At 41.1% G+C, this 13,975-nt stretch overlaps 1 protein-coding gene across 2 annotated transcripts in view; it reads left to right on the top strand.

Moving 5' to 3' along the window:
- LOC132395349 (THAP domain-containing protein 2-like) overlaps nt 1–5,050 on the top strand; it is a 32,727-nt gene extending 27,677 nt beyond the window's left edge. For both annotated transcript variants that reach the window (XR_009512579.1, XR_009512578.1), the window contains exon 4: nt 987–5,050. The gene's annotated coding sequence lies outside the window, so the exon portion shown is untranslated. The remainder of the gene's footprint in view (nt 1–986) is intronic.
- Nucleotides 5,051–13,975: the final 8,925 nt, after the last annotated feature.

Raw genomic sequence — 13,975 nt, 5'->3', positions numbered from 1 at the left:
CAAAACAAAACTGCATCCACTACTCCCATTGGTTCCACACTCTCACCACCCTTTGACTGAAAAAGTACCCCCTCATGTTAAATGTTTCACCTTTAACCCATGACCTATAGTGCGAGTCTCACCCAACCTCAGTGGAAAAAGCCTGCTTGCATTTACCCACCACTCATAATTTTGTATACTGCTATCAAATCTCCCTTCATTCTCCTACATTCCAGGAATAAAGTCCTAATCCATTCAATTTTTCCTCATAATTAAGGTCCTCAAGTCCCAGCAAAATCCTTGTAAATTTTCTCAGCACTCTTTCAATCTGATTGATATCTTGATCAGAACTGCACACAATAATGTGATGGTGGTGTTACTATCAAATGATTCTCCATATCTTGAGGAATCTACATTCACCATTCACTTCTCGGTATCCATCATTCAAACATTGGGCCCCATTATATCTTTGATCAGGTATGTACTTGCAAGGCAGTATAAATTTTACATTCATCATGGATGTGTAAGGGAACATATTTCTGTCATGGTTATTAATGAATTAATCACCAGGAATGGTTGTTGGAATTAAATGTGTCTTAACTTTTAAATAAAGATTTTAATAAGTTGAAAAGAAAGAGGGATTAATTTGGAAAATATCCATCACATACCTAATGATTCAAACTGTGGCACCTATCATTTTCAATTACTACTGGCAACTGCCTGTAAGGAGTTTCTACATTCTCTCCATAACTGTGTGGGTTTCTTCAGGGTGCTCCAGTTTCCTCTCTCAGTCCAAAGTTGGTAGGTTAATTGGTCATTATAAATTATTCTGTGATTAGGCTAGGATTAAATTGGAGAATTGCTGGGTGGTGCGGCTCTAAGGGCTAGAAGGGCCTATTCCGCACTTTATCTCAATAAATAAATTAATATATTCTCAGTGAGACGTATATTTTTTAACAACAATGATGAGTATCTGAGTCCATTTTTTCTCTCTTTTTCATTTTTAGGGCCTTATTCAGAACTCCAGGAAATTCTGAAATGGCTCCCTCTTCCCTACAAACTAAAGCCCTGTGACTGCAATTTACTCCCACTTGGCCACACATTAGTGTCTTCCGTTGAGTCTGCTGGCTGTCCAACCGTGTACTGCAACTGTCGTAAATATGAAATAAACTGAGTGAGGAAAGAGTCATTGAATGCTGACACCTGGCTATTGACCAATTGGAGAAGGAGAAGTATTCATTGTCACATCAGTAGGTCTCATCAAAGAATGATTATGTTCCCTTTAGGATTCACTTGCAGAACTTATAAAACAACTGATATAAGCATACTGGCATGGTTAGATAGCATATTGACAGAATACATATTCAGGAAACCCAATGCAGAATTTTTAATGTCAGTCACATGAGGAGGATGTCAGTTGACTTTTAGGTACTTGCCTGCATCAAGAAGATGGATCATTTCATTAGACATTCTGATACTACATATTGTGGTATTATAGGATCATCGTAACTGGTCTATCAAACATTCAGCTAATTGCATGATGAGTTCAAAAAGCCAGAGACTAATTTCCACCCCAATTCATTATTAAAGAGAAGATGGAATTTACACAATGCTACAGCTGCCCTGAAAATTACAGGTACCGGGGACATGGGACAGGAATAAGGCCATTTAGCCTGTTCTAATTAGTGTACATCTGATCAAATCTTAATGCTGCCCAAGACCTTGGATCACTCTTACCTGACAAAAGCATACCAACTGTGCTGTTTATTTTTTGTGTTACCCATTGAGTTCCCACTGCCAAAGGAACAAATATAGGATTACAGGTTGAAATAGGTCACAGGTTGGATTTCTGTGGTCTGATGATTCCCATGGTCTGACATGTTTTGAGTCTATAATACAGATCTGTACTAATCAACTAACTCTACCTAAAACCTAACCAAGATCTAAAGTAAAATTTGTATTAATCCATATTTAATTGACCAGTGCAACTTTAGCAATATCAGCCAAAAGTTTTCCCAGTTGACAGAAACTTAAGTTGACAGACAGTTCTTACAATCTTCCCATTTCCATTGCCCCAACTTTCCCATTATAAGGATCCTTCTCAGCTATCAAAGGCCCTGCTTGAATGCACGCAAATGAACATTTGGGAGACTGGTGGAATGTATGGAGATGGATTTGTTGGCTGCTGCTGGCATCTTATGCTACCTGGAAAACTGGTTCACAGCTGCCTTTCCACCTTGTGAGTTTATGACCCCTAACGATGACGTGACTGGTCAGGGCAAGATAATCGGGAGAAATTCCTGATCAGCTCCCAAGGGGTCAAGTACTTGTTTGCTGGTATGTTGTAAAAGTGTAGCTCATTAATACTAGACAATCTATATTACTTGCAACTTTTTGTCCGTGAATATTGTTAGCTGCAGGTAAAAACGAAATTCATGCTACACGTTTGTATATTCAAACCAGTTTGCCCAATGCGATTCACAAAATGACACTTTATGAATGTAAAGTTTGTAACATTGAATGTATTTTGAAAGGAGTTTCAATTTAAATTTCAACTACCTGCATGTTGAGAATAAGTGCACCTAATTTAAAGTTTAAAGTCAACCTCCTCTCAGCTCCAACTAATTCAGTATCTCTTTCACCAAATTCAAAAAAAGTTGATTAAAAAGTAGCTTGAAGATTCATAATCTCCAGGACCATGAGGCAACAGCTGGGAACTAGTTTTAAACAAGAGTCCATTTTTGGTTGCCATGGTCACAAGCCAAATGGTGTCCTTTTGTACTGTAAATGCCCCTGCTATTTTCCAGCCACTACACTGAATAGTCTCTGAAAATCTCTTCCTTCTACACTGAATAGTCTCTGAAAATCTCTTCCTAATCTACAACTCTCCATTCCCTTTTTTGTTTAAGAATTTACTTATTTCAAGATATTTTGGTCACCTACCTCTCACATTTTAATTCAGTTTTGGTGTTTACTTTCCATGTGCCCATCTGTGAAGTACCTTGTGATTATTTTTCTGCATTACATTCACTCTATAAATAGGGGTGGTAATCATTAATAAGGGGAACTTAATGTCAATAATAGTTTCAATATGCTATACAAACCATTCAAAGATGCATAATGTTTGACAAATTGAGTGCACAAAGTACAGGAAAACATTTGTGATAGTATGTAGCATGTGAGAGCAGATTTGGAAGCTCATAATTCATTTACTCCTGTTTGGGACTTGTTTTGAGATTTCTTTCAGTCTGTGTTAGTACAAAAACAAAAAAGGCTGGGAATCTGCTCTCAGACTACCATAACAATAGCTACCAGCAAAGGACAGGATATGGGTCCTTATTATTAAATGGAATAACTGACTGAACCTTTCCATGTAAGCAGCAGTTTTGTGCACTAATGAATATCACCATCACAAATATTTGAACAGTACAGAACAGGAAGCACTATCTGACCCACACAGACTGCAATAATTCTGTTGAAGGAATGTACTCCCCTTCATGCCCCTGCGCTGTTTTTACCCCTTAAAGTATTTGTTCAAATAACTTGTAGTAGTTTCTCTCCAGTGTCCTGCAAACAATACATTCATGTGCTAACCCTTCATTATATATGATGCTTTTCTTCTTATCACCTAATTATTTTGCCAATTACCTTAAACCTGTGCCTCTAATTATAGCCCCTGGCATCAGTTTCTTTCTCTAATCTCTTTAAGTGTTTCAAGATTTTTGATATCCCTGTCAAATTTCCCCGAGCCTCCTCCATCATATGTTGTGAACAACAGATTTCATGACATGTCAGTGATAACAAACCTGATTCTGATCCCTAAAGAAACTAATCCTTTATCCCATTAACCATTAAACAAGTGGGCTATAACCATTGGTTTTGGAAAAGACTGCCTCAGTGAGATCACTCTCAGGTTTGATATCTCATATTCTGTCTGGGTAGACTTCAACCTGATGGCATGAACCTTGATTTCTATACTTTCTAGTCATTTCTCTAAACCCCCCACCTTCTCTTTTTCCATTCCCCATTCTGGCTTCTCTCTTGCCCTTCTCACCTTCCCATTGGTGCCCCTCTCCCTTCTCTTTCTCCCATGGTCCACTTTCTTCTATTAGATTCCTTCTTCAGCCCTTTACCTCTTCCGTCTATCACCTCCCAGCTTCTCACATCACCCCTTTCCACACCCACCCACCTTACCTGGCTTCACCTGTCAGCTGCCAGCTTGTGGCATTTCCCTTTTCCTCACCTTCTGGCTTCTTTCCCCTAATTCCCAGTCCTGATGAGTGGTCTTGACCCAAAATGACAACTGTTTATTCTTCTCCATAGATGGTACCTCAAATGCTGAGTTCCTCCAGCATTATGTAGGTTGTTCTCGTTTGTGGAAAAGAAACTACCTGTGCTGTTTTTTTAAAAACTACCCTTTTTTTCTTGTGGAATAATGTTTGCAATTGACCAGAGGAAGAATGGTGTGGATGTAACAGGATAGTGATTGCTGTCCCATTGTGTGCTGTTATTCCACAAATCATTTCAGGGGAGAATTCTGGTATGGCATAGATCAAATGCACCATTTCACAAAGAGACTCTAAAGATGCTGGAAATCCAGAGCAACACACACAAAATGCTGGAGCAACCCAGCAAGTCAGGCAGCCTCCACAGAAGGGAATAAACAGTCTGCGTTTCGACCCCAGATCCTTCATAAGGACTCACGAGGATCTGGTGATGGGTCTCGGCCCGAAACTTCAAATGTTTATTCCCTCTGTAGATGCTGCCTGACCTGCAGGGTTCCTCCAGCATTTTGTGTGAGCTTCGTAAGGGTGAATGCAAAGGAGAAATAAACAGTGAATCAGACTTAACAACTTGCTCCTTTCAAATTTGTGTGTTTAATTTGTTTACAGTGACTAGAGAGGCCAAGGTGCTAGTATTTCAGATTAACTAAAGGAGGTTGAGGAGTACCATCTTTCTAGTCTTGCAGTCACAGATCCAGGCATGAGACTTAACATGGATTCTATTTTATTTAATATTGGTGTTCAGAACACTGTGCATTGTGACAAATGCAATAAAGAATACTTTTCCAAAAAAAAAATCAAGCTCATGTTCTTTAATATTTTTAAGTCTTCGTGCTAGTATTTGTGAATATACTTTGGCTCCATTCTGTGATTACAAATTTCAAGCCTGAGCCAAAGAAAATTAAGTATTTGCTTCCCAAACAACCGCATGAGGATGATAAAAAGGTATTGAATAAGTCAGCCAGGAAACTCTTCCCACGCCTAGAAAAGACCAATAAATGATGTTTGTTTTTACTCCTATCAACAACTATGTCACAAGTAAACTATGCTTTGACTTACTTGTAGCATGATTGGAGTTGTCAGTTGCCAGGCAGTTGTCTATCTAACTGGTGACAAATTACAGTATTATGATTGTAAATAGTTTAATAATCAATTGGATCCATTCATGTAGTTATCCTTTTCAGGGTAATACACACAAAATGCTGGAGGAACTCAACAGGTCAGGCAGCCTCAAAAATAGAGGAATAAAGAGTTGATATTTTGAGTTGATATTTCATCAGGACTGGACTGGAAAGGAAGGGGGAAGATGCTGGAATAAGGTGGTGGTGGGGGGGGGGAATGAAGTACAAGCTGGCAGGTGATTGGTGAAACCTGGTGGGGGTGTGTGAAATGAAGTGAGAAGCTGGGAGGTGATAGGTGGAAAAGGTAAAGGGCTGAAGAAGAAGGAATCTGATAGGAGAGGAGAGTGGACCAGAGGAGAAAGGGAAGGAGGAGGGGAACCAACTGGAGATGAAAGGCAAGTGAAGAGAAGTAAGAAGGGAACAAAATGGGGAATGGAAAAGGAGAGAGTGGAGAATGTACTGGAAGCTGGAGAAATTGATGTTCATGCCATCAGGTTGGAGAGGATAACCAAACAGAATATGAAGTCCTCCAACCTGAGAGTGGCCTCATTGTGGCAATAGAGGAGAGTATGGACCAACATGTTGGAATGGGGAGTGGAATTAAAATCGTCGGCCAGTGGGAAACCTGTGAGTGCTTTAGTTTTTGAGATATAGGTATCCCTGCAAAGGCTGTCATTTGTTATCTACCCATGGTTACCCCTCAAAATTGTGATGAATAATCGTGTTAGACTTCTGTTGGTGAAGGGGATGCCACAGTAATTTTTTCCAGTGAGTTTCAGGAGTCGTAAGCAGCTATAGCGAAAGTACAACTCTGCCATTTACAGTTCCAAGCCTGTCTGAGAGCAGCAGGGTTAAGCATGGGTATAGAAACCCAATTCATAAAAACTCAATGCTACAAAAAGGCCCCCAAAGACCACATCCGTGGGATGGAAGCTCCAAAGACCACATTCTGGGAGAGGAAGGATCTTCGATGGCTGCACGGGGGGACAACTTGAAAGATTGACCCTGGGCGGAGGACTCTGGCAAGCTGCTTGGGCAGTAATTAGGGTGATGGACTCAAGAAGAAGAACAAGACAGTGATTAATTTTCAAATGAAGAAGTTGTGTGACATGAAGGGAAACTTGCAGAAGTTGACATTCTCTTATGCTTGCTGCCCACAAGTAGACAGAGATTAATCTTACATAATTGAATTTGCGTTTGCATTGGTTATTAGAATACATTTAAGAATCCCACTGAAATAATTTATGTACTGGTACTGCAAAATGGTAAACACAAAGAGAACGCAACCATCTCAGTGGGTTATAAACACTACTGTATTGTCTATTAACATAGTTCACATGTCTAGACAGGGTAGATATTAAGAAACCTTTCCTCACGCCAGAAGTATCTGTGACTAGAGGATTTAGGTTCAAGGTGAGGAAGAATTATTTTCACCCAAAGAGTGTTTGAAATCTGGAAGACACTGCCTAAGAAGGTGTAGACAGATGTTCCTGCAACATTTAGGAGGCATTTAGATGAGCACTTGAATTCCACAGCTTTAATTGGTTATGGACCAAGTATTAGTAAATGGGATTAGTGTAGTCATACATGCACAAAACGGCCCTTCGGCCCACAATGTTTGAAATACGTTGTAGAAAGTTGTGAACTCAGCTCCATCATAGGCACTAGCCTCCCCAGCATCCAGGGAATTTTCAAGAAGTGATGCTTCAAAAAGGCAGCATCCATCATTAAGGAACCCTATCACCCAGGATATGCCTTCTTTTCATTGCTACCATCAGGGAGGAGGTACAGGAGCTTGAAGATACACACTGAACGTTTAAGGAACGTTTTAATCCCCTCCGCCATCAATTTTCTGAATGGACATTTAACACATGAACACTACCTCAGTACTACTTTTTTCTCTTTTTGCACTATATTTTAATTTAACTTTTTTAATATGTATACTCACAGTAATTTACACTTTATATTACTATGTATTGCAATGTACTGCTGCCACAAAACAACAAATTTCACAAGGTAAGCCAGTGATATTATACCTGATTCTGATTCTGTTTCTGTGTTATATGATTCTACATCGTAGAATGTTGGCTATTGGTTCCTGCTGCCGTCTATTAGAAGTTTGTTTATGCTGCCCAAGACTGCATGGGCTTCCTCCAACTGCTCCAGTTTCCTTCCACATTCCAAAGATGTACAGGCTAGGATTAGGGTTAGTGAGTTGTGGACATGCTATGTTGACATTGGAACTATGGTGCCATTTGTGGAGCTAATCTCTTTCTTCGTTATGCTTGAGCCAATCCTCTTTGGGAGCTATCAAAGTTCTATCTTTATAGTCTGATGTGCAGCTGAGCCACATAAACAGGAAGGTTCAGTCCCCAGCTTGCACTGTTTGTGAATACAGGCACAAGAGACCCTGCGGGTGCTGGAAATTCATAGTGTAGTGTTGGAGATCCTTCATCAGGATTGGAGAGGAAGGAAGAAGATGCCAGAGGAGGGGTGAGGGGAGGGAGTACAAGCCAGAAAGTGATAGGTGAAGCCAGGTGAGGGAGAGGGGATGTAGTGAAAAGCTGGGAGGTGACAGGTGGAAAAGGTAAAGAGTTGAAGAATAATTAGCAGAAGAGGAGAGTGGGCCATGGGAGAAAGTGAGGAGGAGGGGCACTAGAGGAAGGTAATGGTAGTCCTGTTGAAGGGTTTTGGTCCAAAACATTGACAGTTTATTCCTTTCCATAAATGCTACCTGGCTTGCTGAATTCCTCCAGCATTTTGTATGTGCTACATGTATGTGAATCATCATGAAGTGTTTCGAGAGGCTTGTCATGAGGCATATCACTGGACCCTCTGCAGTTTGTATACCGTCCCAACCGCTCAATAGATGATGCCATTGCCACCACCCTCCACCTGGCCCTAACCCACCTGGACAAAAAAGACACATACGTTCGCATGCAGTTCAGCATTCAACACAATCATCCCTCAGAAACTGATTGGAAAGCTGATCCTACTGGGCCTGAACACCTCCCTCTTCAACTGGATCCTAGACTTCCTGACTGGGAAACTTAAGTCAGTTCGGATCAAGAGCGGCATCTCCAACACCATCACACTGAGCACGGGGGCCCCCGGGGCTGTGTGCTCAATCCACTGCCGTTCACCTGCTGACCCACGACTGTGCTGCAACACACAGCTTGAACCATATCACCAAGTTCGCCGATGACACAACTGTGGTGGGTCTCATCAGCAAGAACGATGAGTCAGCTTACAGAGAGGAGGTGCAGCGGCTAACAGACTGGTGCAGAGCCAACAACCTGTCTCTTAATGTGAACAAAACAAAAAAGAGATGGTTGTTGACTTCAGGAGGGCACAGAGTGACCACCCCCCGCTGAACATCGATGGCTCCTCGGTAGAGATCGTAAAGAGCACCAAATTTCTTGGTGTTCACCTGGTGGAGAATCTCACTTGGTCCTTCAACACCAGCTCCATAGCAAAGAAAGCCCAGCAGTGTCTATACTTTCTGCGAAGGCTGAGGAAAGTCCATCTCCCACCCCCCATCCTCATCACATTCTACAGGGGTTGTATTGAGAGCATCCTGAGCAGCTGCATCACTGCCTGGTTCAGAAATTGCACCATCTCGGATTGCAAGACCCTGCAGCGGATAGTGAAGTCAGCAGAGAAGATCATCGGGGTCTCTCTTCCCGTCATCACGGACATTTACACTACACGCGGCATCTGCAAAGGAAACAGCATTATGAAGGACCCCATGCACCCCTCATACAATCTCTTCTCCCTCCTGCTGTCTGGGAAAAGGCTCCGAAGCATTCGGGCTGTCACGACCAGACTATATAACAGTTTCTTTCCCCAAACTATCAGACTCCTCAATACCCGAAGCCTGGACTGACACCTTACTGCCCTATTAATGCCTGCACTGTTTTTGTGCACTTTATGTAGTCCTGTGAAGTCTGTAGTCTAGTGTAGCTTTCTCTGTGTTTTTTTTACGTAGTTCAGTCTAGTTTTTGTACTGTGCCATGTAACACCATGGTTCTGAAAAACATCTCATTTTTACTATGTACTGTACCAGCAGTTATGGTCGAAATGACAATAAAAGTGACTTGACTTGAATATAAGTGTGTTTTAATTTACCACTGTATTTTCATCTGCAGAAGAGTGAGGGTGGGAAAGATATTTGAGGATGGAAATCAGTCAGCTTTTTTTTTCCCCTGACCTTCAATGACCGATATTGAAAAGTATGCATTTGGCAAACACAGGGTTTGGCTTGGCCAAGATGCAACCACAAATAGCCTGCCAATATTCACTGACCTGGCAGGCATATGAAAATGTTGGCCTAGCATCTGGAGAAGGATAAAGACCATGAAGAACAACTCAACAATTTCAGGGAGGGAGAAAATAGACAATAAAATCAGTAAGATTGTCATCATTATTAAAGCCTTTCTCCATGGAAAAAATAAGAATATAATTTAGAGAACAAACATCTTCTAGCTCTGGTGATTAAAAATTTTGGAACAAGAATTGGATATCGAGGCCACATATGGGATTTCGACCCAAGTGAAAAATCATTATTCTGAATAACAGGAATTATCAGTTAATTGTGAATCTCGATTCTGCCAGCACATCGATTTAAAATTCTACCAACTAGGCTGAAATCACTGAATTTCATGAAAATCAATGAAATACTGGGAATTTAAAATTGTAACAGAACCTGCTAGAGAAGTTTGGTATTGTTGCAGTCTGATGAGCTGGTCTATATCTTGAGGGGCCAAACATCAGGTCTCAAACGCGTCCTTTGCTTGGTAGCTGGAGGAATCCTTTTGATCGACAGTGTGTTTAATATCATAAGATACCTTTTGATCTTGACAGCACCTCTTGGACTTCAAAGAATAGGGGAAACAAACAATTTATAGAATAGATTATTTTACATATTTTCTTCCTAACATGGGAATACTTCTCGAGCTGGTGGGTTGAGGTCCAGAGAGCTCAGCACATAGAAGCACTCACATGGAAGGCATGCCAGCATCTTTACTTTCTTAAAAATGTTCCACCTTGCTTCCTGTAGATACTACTGATGGTGGGGAGGATTGTGACATATTCAGCTGAGTCCACTGTTCTCTGCAGTCTCCTGTGTTCCTGTGCATTCAAATCGCTGTACCAGTCTCCCCTACTATGTGAAATATCCCCTCCATTAACTTACTCCAATCTACTCCTCATCTCTTTTTTCTCCAGTCCTGCTGAAACGTCAACTGTACTCCTTTCCACGGATGCTGCCTGGCCTACTGGGTTCCTCCAGCATTTTGTATGTGTTGCTCTCCATTAATTGTATGGTAACTGGAGCCCCCCCCCCCCAACACACACACATACACACACACACACACACACACACACACACACACACACACACACACACACACACACACAAACACAAACACACTAATGAGTACATTTACAAGGAGAACAGTCACAGGAAGACAACATCAATCATCAAAGACCCCCGCCATCCAGACCATGCCATCTTCTTGCAGTTACCATCAAGCAGGAGATACAGAGATAAAAGTCCCACACCACCAGGTTCAAGAACAGCTACTTCCTTTCCCTTCAACTATTTCGTTTTTGAACCAACTGACAAAACCCTAACCATGATTTTATAGCAAGATTATAACCACTTTGCACTACAATAGACATTTTTTGTTCAAAATGTGATATTCCTTGTTAAAAAAGTGTATAATATATATGTAATTTATGTTTTCCATGTGAATGCTGCTCATGTACTTGTGTTTATGAGAATAATTTTAATTTTGACTTTGACTGAACAAAGCAAATGTAAATTGAATTATCACTTTGGGACCACCTGTATTCAACCCACAAGATTAATCCTGAGCGTCGTATTCCCCAGCTTTTGAATTCCCTGCTCCACTCCCATGACCTAACTGTATGTGGCCTCCTGCAATGTTATGGTTGAGAGACACCACCTCATTTTCTGTCTGGACATGTTGAAGCCTTCTAAGCTGAATGTGAAATTGTACAACTTTTGGTAACTTGCTCGTCCTGTCTGTCTACGCTGGAACCGGTCAATTCTGTGCATCATTATATTGGTTCAGTTTCTTTTCTATTAGTGAAGTCTGGCCTTGTTAAGAACAGCTTATACAAAGAGACACTATATGCTTCCACACTCCCTTGTTTTACCCATCCCTCCCTCTTCCCACCCACCTTCTCTGCTACTGAAATCTAACTTGTTTTCTCTTACCCTCTGTTCTGATGAAACGTCACATACCTAAGATATTGTAGAAAGAGAAATGGTTAGAGGCTGTGTCCTGCTAAATGTCTCCAGCATATAACCATATAACAATTACAGCACGGAAACAGGCCATCTCGGCCCTTCTAGTCCGTGCCGACGCTTACACTCACCTAGTCCCACTGGCCTGCACTCATAGAAACATAGAAAATAGGTGCAGGAGTAGGCCATTTGGCCCTTCGAGCCAGCACTGCCATTCAGTATAATCATGGCTGATCATCCAACTCAGAACTCTGTACCTGCTTTCTCTCCATACTCCCTGATCCCTTTAGCCACAAAGGCCATGTCTAACTTCCTCTTAAATATAGCCAATGAACCAGCCTCAATTGTTTCCTGTGGCAGCAAATTCCACAGATTCACCACTCTCTGTGTGAAGAAGTTTTTCCTCATCTCGGTCCTAAAAGGCTTCCCCTTTATCCTTAAACTGTGACCCCTCGTTCTGGACTTCCCCAACATTGGAAACAATCTTCCTGCATCTAGTCTGTCCAATCCCTTTAGAATTTTATACTTTTCAATAAGATCCCCCCTCAATCTTCTAACACTCAGCCCATAACCCTCATTCCTTTCCTGTTCGTATACCTATCCAATTTTATTTTAAATGACAATACCGAACCTGCCTCTATCACTTCTACTGGAAGCTCATTCCACACAGCTACCACTCTCTGAGTAAAGAAACTCTCCCTTGTGTTACCCTTAAACTTTTGCCCCCTAACTCTCAAATCATGTCCTCTTGTTTGAATCTCCCCTACTCTCAAAGGAAAAAGCCTATCCATGTCAACTCGATCTATCTCTCTCATTATTTTAAATACCTCTATCAAGTCCCCCCTCAACCTTCTACGCTTACCAAAGAATAAAGACTAACTTGTTCAGCCTTTCCCTGTAACTTAGGTGCTGAAACCCAGGTAACATTTTAGTAAATCTTCTCTGTACTCCCTCTTTTTTGTTGATATCTTTCCTATAACTCAGTGACCAGAACTGTACACAATACTCCAAATGCGGCCTTACCAATGCCTTGTACAATTTTAACATTACATCCCAACTTCTATACTCAATGCTCTGATTTATGAAGGCCAACATACCAAAAGCTTTCTTCACCACCTTATACACATGAGATTCCACCTTCAGGGAACTATGCACCATTATTCCTAGATCACTCTGTTCTAGGGCATTCTTCAATGCCCTACCATTTACCATGTATGTCCTATTTGGATTATACCTACTAAAATGTAGCACCTCACACTTATCAGCAATAAACTCCATCTGCCATCGTTCAGCCCACTCTTCTAACTGGCCTAAATCTCTCTGAGAGCTTTGAAAACCTACTTCATCATCCACAATGCCGCCTATCTTAGTATCATCTGCATACTTACTAGTCCAATTTACCACCCCATCATCCAGATCATTAATGTAAATGACAAACAACCTTGGACACAATATAGATCTCTGAGGCACACCAGTAGTCACCGGCCTCCAACCAGACAAACAGTTATCCACCACTACTCTCTGGCATCTCCCATCCAGCCACTGTTGAATCCATTTTACTACTTCAATATTAATAACTAACAATTGAACCTTCCTAACTAACCTTCCGTGCTGAAGCTTGTCAAAGGCCTTATTGAAGTCCATATAGACAACATCCACTGCTTTACCTGCGTCAACTTTCCTCGTAACCTCTTCAAAAAATTCAATAAGATTTGTCAAACATGACCTTCCACGCACAAATCCATGCTGACTATTCCTAAGTCTATCCAGATAATTATATATACCATCTCTAAGAATACCTTCCATTAATTTACCCACCACTGACGTCAAACTGACAGGCTTATAATTGTTAGGTTTATTCTTAGAACCCTTTTTAAACAATGGAACCACATGAGCTATATGCCAATCCTCTGGCACCATCCCCGTTTCTAATGACATTTGAAATATTTCTGACAGAGCCCCTGCTATTTCTACACCAACTTCCCTCAAGGTCCTAGAGAATATTCTGTCAGAACCCGAAGATTTATCCACTATTACATTCCTTAAAAGTGCCAGTACTTCCTCCTCTTTAATTGTCATAGTTTCCATAACTTCCCTACTTGTTTCCCTTACCTTACACAATTCAATATCTTTCTCCTTAGTGAATACCGAAGAAAAGAAATTGTTCAAAATCTCCCCCATCTCTTTTGGCTCCACACATAGCTGTCCACTCTGATTCTCTAAGGGACCAATTTTATCCCTCACTATCCTTTTGTTATTAATATATATCAGCATTTTCTGATTTTATTCACTACACTTGTTTCCATGCTGGATAGGAT

The sequence above is a fragment of the Hypanus sabinus genome, chromosome 6, assembly GCF_030144855.1.
Source record: "Hypanus sabinus isolate sHypSab1 chromosome 6, sHypSab1.hap1, whole genome shotgun sequence".
Classification (NCBI taxonomy): domain Eukaryota; kingdom Metazoa; phylum Chordata; class Chondrichthyes; order Myliobatiformes; family Dasyatidae; genus Hypanus; species Hypanus sabinus.
Note: the sequence above shows the minus strand (reverse complement) of the source record. Positions and strands in the feature narration are given on the sequence as shown.